The sequence below is a fragment of the Perca fluviatilis genome, chromosome 21 (genome assembly GCF_010015445.1).
Source record: "Perca fluviatilis chromosome 21, GENO_Pfluv_1.0, whole genome shotgun sequence".
Taxonomy (NCBI): domain Eukaryota; kingdom Metazoa; phylum Chordata; class Actinopteri; order Perciformes; family Percidae; genus Perca; species Perca fluviatilis.
This window is the reverse complement of record NC_053132.1, coordinates 13,847,738-13,863,551: the sequence shown is the minus strand read 5'-3', so window position 1 is coordinate 13,863,551 and position 15,814 is coordinate 13,847,738.

The following is a 15,814-nucleotide window of genomic DNA, read 5'->3' as shown; positions in this document are numbered from 1 at the left end:
TTGATTTCGCCGTGACGACGTGCTCGGCTCGTTCTGATTGGTCCAGACGTCTCAAAATACGCCAGGACCGATGGAGTGTGTCCTGATTGGCTCAGAGATGATGACGCTCGAAGAAGTGGGTGGTACAAGATTGAAGATTTAATTATTTCTTTTGTGATACAGCTTTGTAAACGCCGTTGTTAACATCTTTATTTTCCAGTATAAAATAACTGGATTCACATTCACACTGCCCATAATCAAAACTAAAGCACCTTGAAATCAAAAGGCCACTGATGCACATGATAAGTTATAGGCAGGCAAATGCATCAATTGTCCTATATAAACCTTTTTGTTTTCTTTTGATGTATTCATCCTTGGCATTGGCAAGCACGCAAACAATAGCGCAAATAACTCATGGCACCTCCTGCCTCTCTTGCTCTAATGAAAAAAACATGGACCCTCACAGGTGCATGCTGTCCTGTACCTGCTTACATAAACCCGAGGTAGTAGTTCTGCTTAATTATAACAACTAGAGAACGAAAATACTAAAATCTAGTAGCCTATGAATAGAGCAGTAAATAAAATACTCAAAACAAATAGGAAGTAGCTCCTACTGCTCCTTTTAGCTTCCATGCTGGTGCTGAAATTAATTTAAAAATAGATAAAAGCACACTGTAAAACATTACAAGCTAACAATGTTGGTGTGTAACACACCACAGGCGACCAGGCAGACACAACAGTCTACAGAGAGCACCAGTAGCCAAGCACGGGTGGCTGATTCAGCACCAAAGACAGCTCCTCTCTGCCTGTCTCCCTCTGTGTATTTGCCTATATTTATCAGCCTTCTCTGCATGTAAAACTGTGTGGTTTCATACTCACCAAAGTATGTTTATTTTTAATCTAGATACTGTGAATGTCTCATATCAAACAAGCACAGTTTTATTTGTTGCATTGACAGCCTGTGTACAGTACATAGTGTACGTCACCATTCTGAGCTAAATATAGAAACAACTTAGAACAAAGAAATGGCACTGACTAGCATTTTGCTTCTGATCCATCTATTTATATCTATCTATCTATCTATCTATCTATCTATCTATCTATCTATCTATCTATCTATCTATCTATCTATCTATCTATATCTACAATGTGAGCAGATCTTTCTTTTATCTGTTGAGCGAGATATCCTTTCAGAAGCAGAGTAAGTCTGTACACCATGTCCCAGTTTTGTCTGAAACAATCATGCTGGCCTTGAGCATGTTGACAAGCCCCTGCCATTCTCCATAATTGAAACAATATTGTGTTGTGGTGCAGCAGGTAATTATGCAAATTAATGACCATATTATTTTATCATAAATGCATGAAAAACCTGATAAGGACTTTTCAAGGGCTTCTCAGTGTAAGTGTGTGAGATAATCAGCTTTAAAACTCAACTGTGAAACTGAACTGATGAGGGTGAGACCTTCTACATATATATATATATATATATATATATATATATATATATATATATATATATATATATATATATATATATATGTGGCACTCTAAAGTTTATATATATATAAACTTTAGAGTGCCACAAATGGTTTGCATGACAGATCTGATTTGTGTTCATCTTGTATTTCTCTAATGCAAATCCCATCAGTCAGACAGATACCGCACACTTTTCTAGTGATTATCTGTGTTTTTTATTAGATCTAATCATTTGTGTATTATAAATGCAAGTTGCATAACTGTTGGCCACTAAAAAACATAGCATCAATATTTCACAACAAACAAATGGAAGACAGACAAAAGAAGAAAACTCTCATATCCTTTTCTGTTATGTCATGCAGGAGCTCTAGCTGGTATCCATTTTGCAGCATCATCTTTTATTAACTGCTCCGGGGAACTTTTTTCACTTTAGTTACGAGTCTAGTTTTGCCCTCCATACTTACTCACTCTCTCTCTGTCTTTTTTACACACACGCACACACACACACACACACACACCCACACACACGCCCACACACCCACACACACACACCCACCCACACACACACGCACACACACGCACACACACACCACATGTAACTCTGTTTGAAGGGCAGTACTCAAAAAATGTTTCGTTTTGAAAACATTTGCCAACAAAAATCAGGTGTCCAGGTGTTGTACTGCATTTGTCACCTAAAATATATAGTACGTTACACGATTCACTGCACTGCAATTCACTGCACACCATCTACAGCACAGGAACATGCATCTGTGTGAGAGTGCGTGTGTTTGTACTGTATGTGTGTGTGTAAAGTTGAGCTGTAAGGAGCCAGCGAGGGGAATAAGAGTCCCGTCTCTGCATATTTTCTACAATAATATTACTCTATTTCATCTCCCCATCCACTCAAATTAGCATAACCCTTTCCTATGCCTCCCCATACTATTTTTTTTTTTTAATCCGTCACTTTACACTCTCCCTCTTGTTTGCTCGTTATCACTCGCCATCTATGCCAACTTTGTGTCCATTTCATATCGCAGCAGGCAGTCTGGTAAGAAAGCTGACGTCAGCTGTTTCTCAGCGCAGGGTGGCCAGAGATTTTAGTTTTCACTTTGGGAGGAGGCTTTGGTGCAGCTCTGCTTGATTTGTGGTTTATCTGGAGACTGACAGGTGGTGTTACTCGGCCACAATTCATTCCAGATTCTTCCCCACAGTAATAATACAGAAGGTACTGTTTTGTGAACTCTGTACTGTAAATGCATATAAATTGATGATGTGTGTAAGGATACTGTATATTGCACCATTACGATAATTATTAAACTAGTAGAAAAAAAACTAACCATAACATCTCTTGTAATCTCTTGATCTAACTTAGGTGGGTTGTTCTAATGCTGCAGCACAATCCAAAAGCTTTATTCTTCTTCATTATATGCAAAGGCACTCCACTGAAAGGACATCTTGCCCATAATTAGAACATTATTGGGAAATGACCTTGCTAATGCACATGTTATCCCTCTATCATCTTATCCCCAACTTCAAAAGGAAGTGCAGGAAAGTAAATGAAGTGTGCACACCCATGGAGCTTCCCTGCATGGTTCCAACTGATTTTATTAAACAGAATTACAGAATTTATTAAGTTGTAATAAATGCATTAGTCAGCTACTAACCTTCTCAAACTGAATATGTTACCGGTCTCAGATGAAAAACAACAACTTGAAAGTGAGACAAAATGCAATTTAGTGGTAAATGTAAAAGTAATAATGGTGGGAATAAAGGTTATACTAGTGAATAAGTGATGGTAATTCTTTATGTGCTTATTTCCATATATTGACATTAAAATAAAACTACAGTAATGGTGGTAGCTTTGCCTTTTTTATACATGAAAACATTTCAAATCAGTATAATGGCAGAAAAGAAAGGATCAATAAATGAAATAAATTAAGGTCATCATCATGATCCTCACATCACTTAATGCACCCACAATGCTTTTAGGTATGTCGTCAGGCCTTACTAAACAGAATAATCTAATATAAATGTGATACAAAACAAATCAGTAAAAATTTAAAACAAATCCATGTATTATTATTAACCAAATATAATATGATTATAAGGGAGTATAAAGTTTTTGTAGCTTTAGGTCATACAATAGTTGCAGTTGTTGCAAGGAGTTAGGTGTGGTGGTTAAAGGGGAAATCCACTGATTTAACCCATCGAAGTCTGTTTATAGGTCTAGACTACAAGTCTGAAAATGAGAGTGTGGAGTTTACTAGACCTCTATAGCCCGCTTCTCATCTCTGTGTGAGGCTAGCTACTCAAGGTTAAATTAGCCACTATTAGCATAACACATCTCTGACCAAACTGTTGGCTGATGAGTTGCATTGTGGGTAATGTAGGTGGCAGGTTTGGACAAGGAAGAAGAATGCATGGAATATAAAAGACAATATCTCTGGATCTGCTGCATTGCAATTTTAAACTCCGGTCGATTTATGAGGACTATGGTTAACTGCTCTTCAGATTTCTGCAGGGTAAATCCAGACATCTAGCTGGACTATCTGTCCGAGTTTTCCGTTGCATGACTAAAACAACCTTTGAACATACACGTTCCACCCGCAAGTTCCTTCCCGAGGCTATTTTGCAGAGGCGCCGTTGCTCCGTCTGGCACTTAGCACCGCCCAAGGCGATTGTGATTGGTTTAAAGAAATACCAATAAACCAGAGCACCAGCAGTTTTTCTCCCATCCCCGAATGCTGTGTGGACTAGCCAGAACCTCCTCCACAACACTGTGGAGAAAGGTCTGGCAATGCGTTTGCATTTTAATTTTTAAAACCATTGTGAGTCTGACAATGTTGTAGAAGTGCAATGCTAGATCGACAGAGAGCTCTTTTAGACTCAATCATGTGATTTAGCAACTACATTCCAATAGATTCCTTTCACTCTTGGCCATGTGTGCCAGTCGCTCTCAGCACCCACATTTCCCTTATGTCACTAAAACCCTGAAACACACTGCATGGTTCAGATTCTGATTATAATCCTGAGTTGGCCATAACCACTGATTTTCAAGATCTTGGAGCGTGTGAGCTTTGGTCCGTGCAAAATCGTGCATGCCACTGCGAACAGTCGCCACATGATATCTTGTGGTGTGCAGCAGGTTTAGCATGCAAATCTCTTGCCTCCCGACTGAGCCTCAAAGGTGTCATGATTTGAACTCTATTTGAACTTGTTATCTTGTAGTTGTAGCTGGTTAATGATTGAAAGAAACAAAGCCAGTCATTAAATGTGTCGTGCCATATACTCCATAATGTACTTGGTGTGTGGGTGCTTTCGTCCTCTGAAAGAAAAGTTAACCTGTTGGTATAATGCCTTTGCACAACGTAAGAGATGTAAATACCAATGTTGGACATTGTGGCTCAGTAGGTTTCAAGGGCAACATGAATTTTAAGATTAGTGAGAGTCTGAATATGCTGGGGAAAAAGGTGGAAAAACAATGTCCTTTTTCTTGTTGTCTCAGGATGACGAAGTCCCTCAGCCTTGCTTGAAGCTGTAAGCCCCCTGCGTTAAAAAAAGTGTGTTCTTTTAAAGATCCTTTTCTATTTAAATGAGAAAGCTTAATTTAAACTCTTTGATGTAATGAACATGCACAGATACTAGCTGTATCTGGGTCAAACGTTAACCTACTAATTCCTGATAGAGACAAATCTCTTTCATGATGTAACAAGCAAACGTTTGCTCATGTGTGAAGCTGCCTTGGTTCTTTATTTATCACTTTGAAGAGTTTTTTACGGTGAGCCCGCTCCTTGTGGAATACATGGCCCACTTTTTTCTGTGTAGATGATTTGTATGTGTGTGGTCTGTGCTCTGTGTGTTTTTTTTTTTATTTAGATGTCTGTGTGTTTCTCTATTTTCATGGCAAGACAGACATTTTCCACTTTGTCACAATCTGATGACAATGTGAAAACTGAGTCCCAGTTGTACAGCTGATGTTAGACCCTTTCCACAAGGTTAGCTGTGAATTATGAAATATATAAAGGTGTGAGCTATCACTAAAGAACTGCGTGAGCAAGGCTTTAAGGTTGTCTGGAAAAAAGATGTGAGAGAGTTTTCAAGAGAAACAAGAGTGAAGAAAGAGAAGGATATGCCAAACATGAAAGGAGGAGGAATAATTTCATTAAAATGTATCTCTTTGGTTTTGCTAAACAGCCATACAGTATATACAGTAGAAATCGACATCAGATATTACTACAAACAGTATGTTATGTAAAATGTATGAACCACAATAGGCATCCTAAGACCACAAGGAACAGCACAAAATGCTGTGAATACACAGGAATGGAAGACAAGGATTGAGTGTTACATTTGAACAACGGATGCTGTTATCTGACTGTGAGGTAAATCAAAAGATTTAGTCTTGTGTGTTTATGTCGTGAGGCAGAAGCAAACAGTGAAACGCAGGTGAATCAATCACAACCCAGACTATAACCTCATTACAAGAAATTAAAATGATTATAACTTAATAACAACAACAAATGAAATTGTCTGACCTTAACCTGAATATATCAAAATGATTCTGACCTTATTTTAATAAGAAAAAATATTATATATTGCCTCACACACTACATAACATGGTTTATTAAATGCTCAGTGAGCAGTCAAAGATGAATATAGTGTGGTTAACAAAGAGAAGAAATTTGGTCTCTGCATACAAGATCTCTTATGTGGTGAAGTATTAATAATGGACGCCTATATAAAATATATATGGGACAAATTAGTCGAGAGACTGTTTCTATCTGGAGAGGCTTTTTATTGCTGCTTTATGTCAGTTTAGCAATGCAAGTAATGCTGCCAACATGCTCACAATAACAAAGCTAACATGCTGATGTTTGGCAGGTTTAATGTTGTTAGCGTGTTAGCTAACTGACATTTGCTTAGCAAGTATTTGGTCAAGAAAGTTGACCCAATGGTGGTGCTGACAAGGAAAAGTCAGGAGATCAAAGTTATTGCAATTCATCCGACTAACAGAAAGCCATATTCACTTGTAGAGCAAAAGTCAAAATATTTGCTCAGCAAATGTGACAGCTATATTTAGCTCCAGAGGCAGATCTGCTGTGCCAAGTGGCGTCTGTTCACAGACTGTCGGTGTCTGATGATGCGTTTGGCAGCTTGTCATAGTTTTGGTAAATGCATTGAGCTAAAATTAGCAAGTGTGTGCCCAGTGCCATAATAGCAAAATGGCACCTACTCATACTGAACAAGGCCATACTAATAGTGAACATTAACCACATTCACAATAACAACTACTCTCTCTCAATGATTCTAGTGCAGGGAAGATTGGGGGGTATTAATATCTAATTTCATTTGGAACGTGCAGCATTGGAAATGATGTGCTGCAAATGTTGTACCAAGTATAGGGGACGGGGCAAACCGTAACCAATGAAAAAGGAACTCCCTGCTGAGTTAAATGATACCTCACACAAGTGTCTACGTCAAATGGTTCATGAGTTATAAAAGGGGGCGTGGGCATGGTCAGAGTATAGGGGCAGGCTCAATATCAACTGTAGACCACACATTGTAAATTTCATGTAAATTTGAATGATGTTTGTCATATAAGCCTGATTTCCTATTGCCAGCAAGAGGCGCTATGACTATGAGCCAAAATCCGCATGGGATGTCCTAAGGTCTGGACTTTTGTCAATCATGAGAAATTTAGGATGGACTGGACAATGTATACTCGAGTTACAACACCTTCTTCTTTTATGGCTAAATGCTCAAAATGGCCACCACGCCTACACCGAAAACTCAAGCTTTTAATAAGTTTTCATCATTAAGGTCTTGAGATGGCACAGACAAATCTTGAAGTTGATTGATTAAGTATGTAGGAGGAGTTTGTTGAAGTATAGCACCTTGAATTTTAGGCCTACTTCCTGTTGCCAGCAGGTGGCAAGGCACGGCAGCTTTATTTGTATAGCACATTTCAGCAACGAGGCAATTCAAAGTGCTTTACATAAAAATGATTAAAAAAAATAATTAAAAACAGATAAAGTACGAGAATAAAATACGAGAATAAAAGTTACAGTGCAGTATAAGAAATTAAACATTAAAGAGCAGTTAAAAACAGTTAAACATTAAACATTAAAAAAAAATTTCATCATATCCACTATTGGTCCCTCTGGGACGTGTGGTTTACTCTGCTTGCCACCCATTTTGGCGTGGAAAAACCGTCACTATAAGTCTTACTTTCTTTCTTTGGAAAAACTTCGCAAAAACCCTTTTGGTTGAAATTCACACTTTTTGTAATTAAACTTTGATTAGTGATCTCATGTCAACCAGTTGAAAGTCACACTGTGTCGTAATTCTTGATCTTATTTCATTTCAACCTTAAACCCTTTACTATTCGTAAAAGGCTGGTTTCTTAGTAAAACCCACACAATGAAATCTGGAATAATGATGACAAAAATTTTTGTTGGACAGTAACCATAAAAGTAAAATAATACACAATACCATTACAAAACCCCACATGAACAAAAACACTTTGTTTCCTGTCTTCGTCTGTACAACAATTTTGATGACTTTTGAATTTTGGTTGGGAAATTCCTCTTCCTGCATGTTATCAATAGAAATTAACAATTATTTAAAGAACAACAAAAAGAAAAAAGGTCTTCAGCCTTGATTTAAAAGAATTGAGAGTTGCAGCGGACCTGCAGTTATCTGGAAGTTTGTTCCAGATATGTGGAGCATAAAAACTATACGCTGCTCCCCCCTGTTTAGTTCTGACTCTGGGGACAGTTAGCAGCCCTGTACCAGATGACCTGAGAGGTCTGGGTGGTTCATAGTTTACTAGCAGATCAGAAATGTATTTTGGCCCTAAAGCGTTTAGTTTTTTTAGCAAAATTATTTTGAAATCAATTCTACATTTCTACTTGACTATAAATTAATATTGGCATGTAGATGTCCTCAGGCTTGGACTCTCATGAATCATGAGAAATTTTGCGCAGATTGGACAATGTATACTTGAGACTTCCTGTTTCAATGGCAAAACACACAAAATGGCCACCACGCCGCAGCCAGGCCCTGCGACAAAAACTAATAATAATAATTCCTTCAGTTTCAAGAGGGCCTTAGCCGGCCCCTGTTCGTCGGCACTCGGGCCCTAATAAAGTCTCTATAAACTCATGATGGAGCAGCACACTCACAGTAGCTACATCCCTGTAAGTGTCTACAGGATTGATACAGTGATAGCTTTCCAGAGAGAGACATCGGAAGAAAATAGATTATCATCAGCAGTTATTCTGTGAGAGAAAGATGGAGGGATGAAAAGAGAGAGGGGTAGGCAGTGAGAATGGGCAGGTAGCCAGACTGACATTGGGGTTTGTGTTGGGCATGCCAAAAGGGGTTGGCACTGCCATTTGCTGACTCACACCCCAGCCCCACGGGGACAATAGACTTCCATTTCTTTTTAATGAGTGCTACAGATAGCCTTACAGACATATCACCGTGCATAAAAACAGCTACTGACAACAAGTGGAGGACACCAGCCAAATGACCCACTCTAGGAAAGATATAGGCAGTTAGTTTAAACTAATGCCCAAAATTACTTTTGGTTCCGATGGTGCACGTAGGGGAGGAAAACATCCTATTTCTACTACAGCAGATGGAATATCTTGTGATTTGACATGTTACAATTAATTGTAAATTAGGTTCTGCTCTCTGATTTTCTCTGAAAAAAGAATTTCTTGCTTAGAAATGGGTGAAGAATAATGGAATGTCCATGGCCTTGTGCTATTTATGTCAATTCTTAAGTTTGGGTGGAAATGACAAGTTGTGAATATAATCCACCGACAGGACTAAAAAAACTATTTTTATTTAATGTTTTAATGTATTGTGAGCGACAATCTTACATTGCAAAAGCAATTGTTTGTCAAAGCAGCTACAGTTAGTGAATGGTGTGGAACTCTCCGTGGTGCTGAAACCTTGCCATGGTCCTACAAAGTAGAAAACAAATAATATTTACAAACCTTTACATTAGCAATACCATAGGATTACCAGCCATGCATCTGAGGGTCCATTCATATCAAATGTTTGGGCTTCATTTTACATTTTAAATTACTCTTGCAGTGGTTTAAATTCCAAATTGTTCGAGGGAAACCACAATGAAATGCTTCGTGTTGACACACCACAGCCATGAACTTGTGTGTGTTGTGTACCTTCACAAGCAATACAGTTTTACAGCTACTTACCTCAGTTTGCCTCAGCATAACTCTAATGATTGATATAGTTATTGAAACTTGCATCAGCACAGCATTTTAAAAAGATTCAATTCAATTCAATTTTTTTTATAGTATCAAATCATAACAGAGTTATCTCAAGACACTTTACAGATAAAGTAGGTCTAGACCACACTCTATAAATTCTCTATAAACTCTATAAGATCTGCAAAGCCACAAAAACGTAAACTGTTCCCATAAAGCATGTGAAGGAATAATGTGATTTTGCTTCTTGTTTTTTTCAGTTTAAACAACAATGATTTTAATACTCTAATATCAGAATACAATTGAAAATGCAAACTGCCAATGAACTTACAAAAGCAATTATTTTCCTCAAATTAATCCACACTTTTCATGGTTCAGTTGCAGGAACTAAATAAAAAGGTGTGTTGAATTAAATTTCAGTCTCAGTTCATTCAACTGTGGTTGCTATTTCTCATCTGAACAATTCTTATTCAGTGCTTGATGCTGATCCACATGAACAAGCAGACAAAAATACAAATTAGTGACACAGTGACAACATTGTTTTTCTATCATTGTTGAGTAAAACCAGAAAAATGTTATTAAACTGAAGACTCAATGTGCTCAGACAGCAAAGATAAAATGTTGCACTGCCTTCGTCTTGTAAGCTGCTGCCTTACTCCAGAGAGCATAGCTGGAGTTTCTTGCTATAAAACTATACTTAGTTAAGGATGTAGCACTCTCAGGCCGAAAATACATCTACAATCTCTTCTCCTTCCTCCTTCCTTTGCCTTTATTCTAACTTCCTCCTCTTTTCACCCCCTTCTTTACCCCCTCTCCCTCCTTTGCCTCCCACTGCTCACTGTGTGCAGCTATAAAGCTTAACTAACTGGCAAATGACTGCCTCATATTGCTTGCTTATCTACAGGATAAGCTGGGAGGTTATTTTCATGCTATACGGCTCATCAACAGTCACAAACTGCAGCCCTTCCTTCTGTGCGAAGGGGAGATGGCAATTTGCTGAACTCAACTCACTGTCTGCATCTTTTGTGTCTTGCATGCCTGAAAATGTAATAAATCTGTACACCACAGTGAGTGGAAAAGTGATGAAATGGTAACACACACTATCTAGAGAAACATATGAGTGTGGCTGCATCTTATTATTTCCAAGGTGTACTTTTACCTCTTCAACCCATGAAAACAGAAAGAGTTTAAAAATAACCTATGGGGCAAAACTGGAGCTGCCAATGGAGAGAGAGGCAGTCAGGGATATAGATGAAATAGCATAAGAAGAAGAAGAAAAAAGAAGAGACATGAGAGGAGAAAAAGAGGAATTGTTAAATAAAGTGGAGCACACTAGCAGAGAGGAATGATCTGATGACAAGGAATTGATGATTTACGTTACTGATGGGATGAGAATATTGGAACTTTGAGTACAAGATGGGACTTAAGAGGATCAGCTGCACATGGAATTTATCCAGCATATTGTCTCTGCTGCCAGAGAAGATTGTACAAGAGAGAGGAGTAACTAGATACTGGTAAGACACGTGACAAATACAAATGAATAGAGTAGCTATTGAAATGATAACCTTTGGCAGATTGTGGCTAGTTTTAATCTCAACCAGTGAGTTTAAAAACACAGAGGAACAAGACTACAACCATGCTAGCAGCCCTGTGAACATGCACTTAGGCACAATGGTGATTGAGCTAAATGCTAACATCAGAATGCTTACATGCACACAGTGACAATGCTAAAATGCTGATGTTCAACTGGTATAATGTTTGCCATGTTTACTAATTTAGTCTTGCCTGTTAGCTTGCTAACATTTACAAATTAGCACGCAACACAAACTGCAGCTGAGGCTGATGGGTGAGTATTGGACAAATTGACAAACCACCAAAGTCATTTATATTTATCCTCTCGGGGCATTAAATATCTGTAGCAAAGTTCATGGCAATATGTCCAATAGCAAAAATGTCAACCATCGCCAAATTCTTTAGGATTTTAATTTAAGGACCATGAATGTCTGTACAAGTTTCCATGCCAATCCATTAAATAGTTGTTGAGATATTTCAATCTAAAGACTAAAGTGGTAGACAGACCGTCATAGCCATCCATAGAGCAACGCTGCTAGCATGGCTAAAATTTGTTAAAGCAGAATTAAATGTTTAAAGCATGTGCTTATTTAAATAAGCACGTGTGAGAAAGTGACTGTCCATGAAAATAGAAGGACTTAAAATAGAGTGAATTATTAAAAAGTATAGCTTATATGTCAGCCAAGCAAATCTGAAACTGCTCAGTAACATCGCAGAGACCTGCAGTCGGCTTCAGGCTTGTTTATGAGAAATGATGAAAGAGTAGTATGAACAGGATGAAAAGATGAGAAAAAAAAGGAATGATGTGAATATATTTCAAGCAGTAAGATTGAGCGTAAAGCCAGACAGGAAGTTTGAGTGGCAGGGTCGGCAATAGAGGAATTAGCTAGGCTGAGGAAAAACGCGGCTCAGCAGTTTGAAAAGGTTGACAGGGAATAGAGAGTCAAGGAGCTACAGGATGGAGACGTGAGGAGAGGAGCTTGCAGTCTCAGGCTTTCTTTTATTTCCCTGGCATTTGACAAATTGGTTGGCTGGAAAGGCCTGACAGGATTGAGTACATTGATTGTAATCAAGTGCTTGGTTGTATCAGTAAATGGCAGTAAAAAAGCACCATAGAAGAATGTTTGTACTCAATAAGCCTTTTTCATAGCAGACATTTTGACTTGTCATAGCAGAAATAGCACAGGTGTTACAAATAACATTGACAATTCTGTTCTATTCAAGTGTCCCAGTAAACCATGACAGTGTGACAATGAGGCAGCATGCACAACATTAGGACCCTAAGAAGCTAAATGGAATTCAGCCCCTACTAATTTATTATTTACACCTGTACTTTTCCTATGTTGACATGTCTTCTGTGAGAAAGTACTCTTACCTTAAAAATCAAAACATTTAAAAAACGAAAGGAAATGGGTCAGTGTAACGCTTATCAGTTACATTTTCTAAGCACACATTTGGAAAAACAGAAACATGGGTTCCAATATCCAATTTTTCATTTTTTTCTGCCTTGACAATTAAAGAATTTGATCTTTTTTCCAATTTTCTGTTTTTAGTCAGAGGATCTGAAATTTAGAAAATTACAAAATTGCATCTGGGCTCCAATTATTCAATACTGCAATGGTATTCTCTCCCTCGTTCCGCCTAGCTACGACCCGCCCCCCACTCGAAACCATCAGTTGCAAGCACCTCTGACCCCAAAGTTTCTTTTTTTGTTGGTCCATATGCAGTTAATGACCTGCATATTCCAAAAAGTAGAGGAAGAGAATACCATTGCAGTATTGAATAATTGGAGCTCAGACACAATTTTGTAATTTTCTAAATTTCTGATCCTCTGAATAAAAAACAGAACATTGGAAAAACCGGTTAAAGATCCAATTTTTTAATTAGTCAAGGTGGAAAAAAAATGAAAAATTGCATATTTTAACCCATTTTTCAGTTTTTCCAAATGTCTGTTTGTGCTTAGAAAATTTAACTGATAAGCGTTACGCTGACCAAAATGCCATGCCTATAGTTGAACCGTGTCTTTCCAGTGTTGTTTGCAGTAACTGGATTAAGATCACACTTCTATGTGGAGCAACTCTATTCATCTTGCATACTTTTCCCCCCTTTTTTAACATCATTCTACTAATGTGACTGAATGAAGCTGACAAATTCAATCCCTCATGTGAATTATTGATTCAGTTTGGAATTTAGGTCTTACTATGAGTTGCTGCATTTTAAAATCAGGTTGTCCACTGGCAGGAAAATTGTAGAGAGTTTGCTGTTTATTGCAACCTCTGATGTTTGTCAGAAATCTGGAGAAACTGAGGATGTGGTAGTAGATAGATAGATAGATACTTTATTCATCCCGAGGGAAATTTTAGGAGTGCAACACATAGACTCACTGTACAAAAACATACTTTACATTGTGAAAAAATGCTCATAAATAAAAGGACACATGCTCTCTTTTGGGGTTACAGAGACCCCAGCTGTAAAATGTTCTGTATCTGTAATTTGTGTTGACAGGACTTTTTCAAAAGAGGTTTAGAAGGGAGTTAGACCTCTGTGGTCTTATTGACCCCAAACACACTTTGTAGGATTAAGTCAGTAAATGGCAATGCCATCAGCCATAGTCCGTATAACATACTGTATATAGAACACAAACTTTTTCCATATTAGGTGTAATAAGAAAGCTTTGAGGTCATATGTATTTTAAATACATATTTTGCCAGTTTGAGGCAAAAGGAAGAGTTACCACTTAAATACTCTACATTTGGGTTTAAATAAGTAAAGAAACGAACAAGAATATTTCAAGGGAATACATTTGGTAGATGCAATTACTATCATTATTTCCCACAGATCCCCCAACAATGACAACAGGGAGTAAAGCCAATGTCAAGAAAACACAAGAGTTAAGTGCAAACTAATCACAAAGACAAATATAAGTAAAAAGCAAATACATAAAGAGCTGAGACAGTTGAGGAGCAGGCTGTGCTGCAGCTCAATAGCAGGAAGAAGCGTGATGTATTCTTTCCAAGGACAGATTAAACCACAATGGCAGTGACGACATTCAAGCAACCTCCTGCAATGATGTTGTGTAGTATTTAGCTGAATCTGACACTTTTCAGCATCCATCCTTGGGGCGAGTTAGTACATAAAAAGTACAAAGGGTTAAAGGACCTCCCTTGGGGGCCCTACAGCTGTGCCCTTTGGGACTCTGACAGGAATGGGAAGCCAACCAACTACTAAGCAGTCGCCCGAAGCAAGCTGCTGCCTGTTAAAGTGCACATGGTTCATGATGCACTTTGAGCTGAATGTCACGTTTCTTCGAAGACTCCATAATAAAATATGTTTTTTTTTTTATATATAAAGAGACTCCATTCATTTGTGTCATTTCTGGAAAAAAACAGCCCAGTGAGCAGAGCTGGAGAAAAGCGAGGCGATGGGTCAGAAGATCAGCTCACTGGGGTCTCGTTTAGTTTCGTATGGTGTCACTTGGGACATGAAGGGGGACAAAGGTTAGAATGTATTTCTTTTTTTATTTTGCCTATGAAGCAATGTATTCTATTGATGTTCTACTATGCTGCATAAGGGCATTCTATCTACACCTTTAAGCTTCTATGCATTGAAAGGGAACTGCCATTACACTCCAAACCTGGGGGTTAAGACATCTGAAGGGTCCCAAGAGGGTTAATAATTCTGTTAAGCAGAAAATACACCTGTGCTACATCAAATTGTGTTTGTCAGACTTTCCACTAATATTTGCCTTTTTTCGTGTGAATTACTGTATATTATGTTTACTGCTGAAAATGATCCATATTATGCAAGGAAAAACTCTTAAACTGGTCACAACCGGTAGACATATGCGACCGGTGAGGAGGGGTTACAAGCAGACATCACTTTGACTTGAATTTCACATACTCAAATCACCATTGAAACTGTACTGTAAAGCTGGGTGACATTAGCTTGCATGCTGCTTATACAACCACCATACCCTCATTAGTTCTCAACAAACTTTCTAGACTGACAATCATTCTTTTTTTATTGAATTTTGAGTTTAACAGATACAACAGAAAAAAAAGTATATATACTTTACACATATATATACACACAAAAACATACAACAGAAAAATCCCACCCAAAGCGAACAACAGACGCTGCATTGTCTTAAAACTGAGATCAAAGAAGTATGGAAGAGAAGAAAAAAAACAAAAACAAAAAACAGTACTGTACAAGAAATAAATAACTAAGTAAATACAGATTAAACCAAACACAGTGAAGTCAGAGTCTCTCCAGGAAGGAATGCAATGGTCTCCAAAGTCTCCAAAATCTGTCGGAGTTATGATTGAGGTCATAAGTCAGTTTCTCTAAAGGGAGAAGAGACGATATCTGTGACAACCACCTCAGTAAGATTTAGCTAGAAATTAAAGAATTATCAACAGATATTTGGTGTCCGTGTCAAGATTTTTGTCCAAAGTATAGTTTAACATGATGAGGATAATGTAAACTGTTTACCGATGACCTCCTGAACCACAGAATGAACCTTTTTCCAAAATGTCAGGATACGA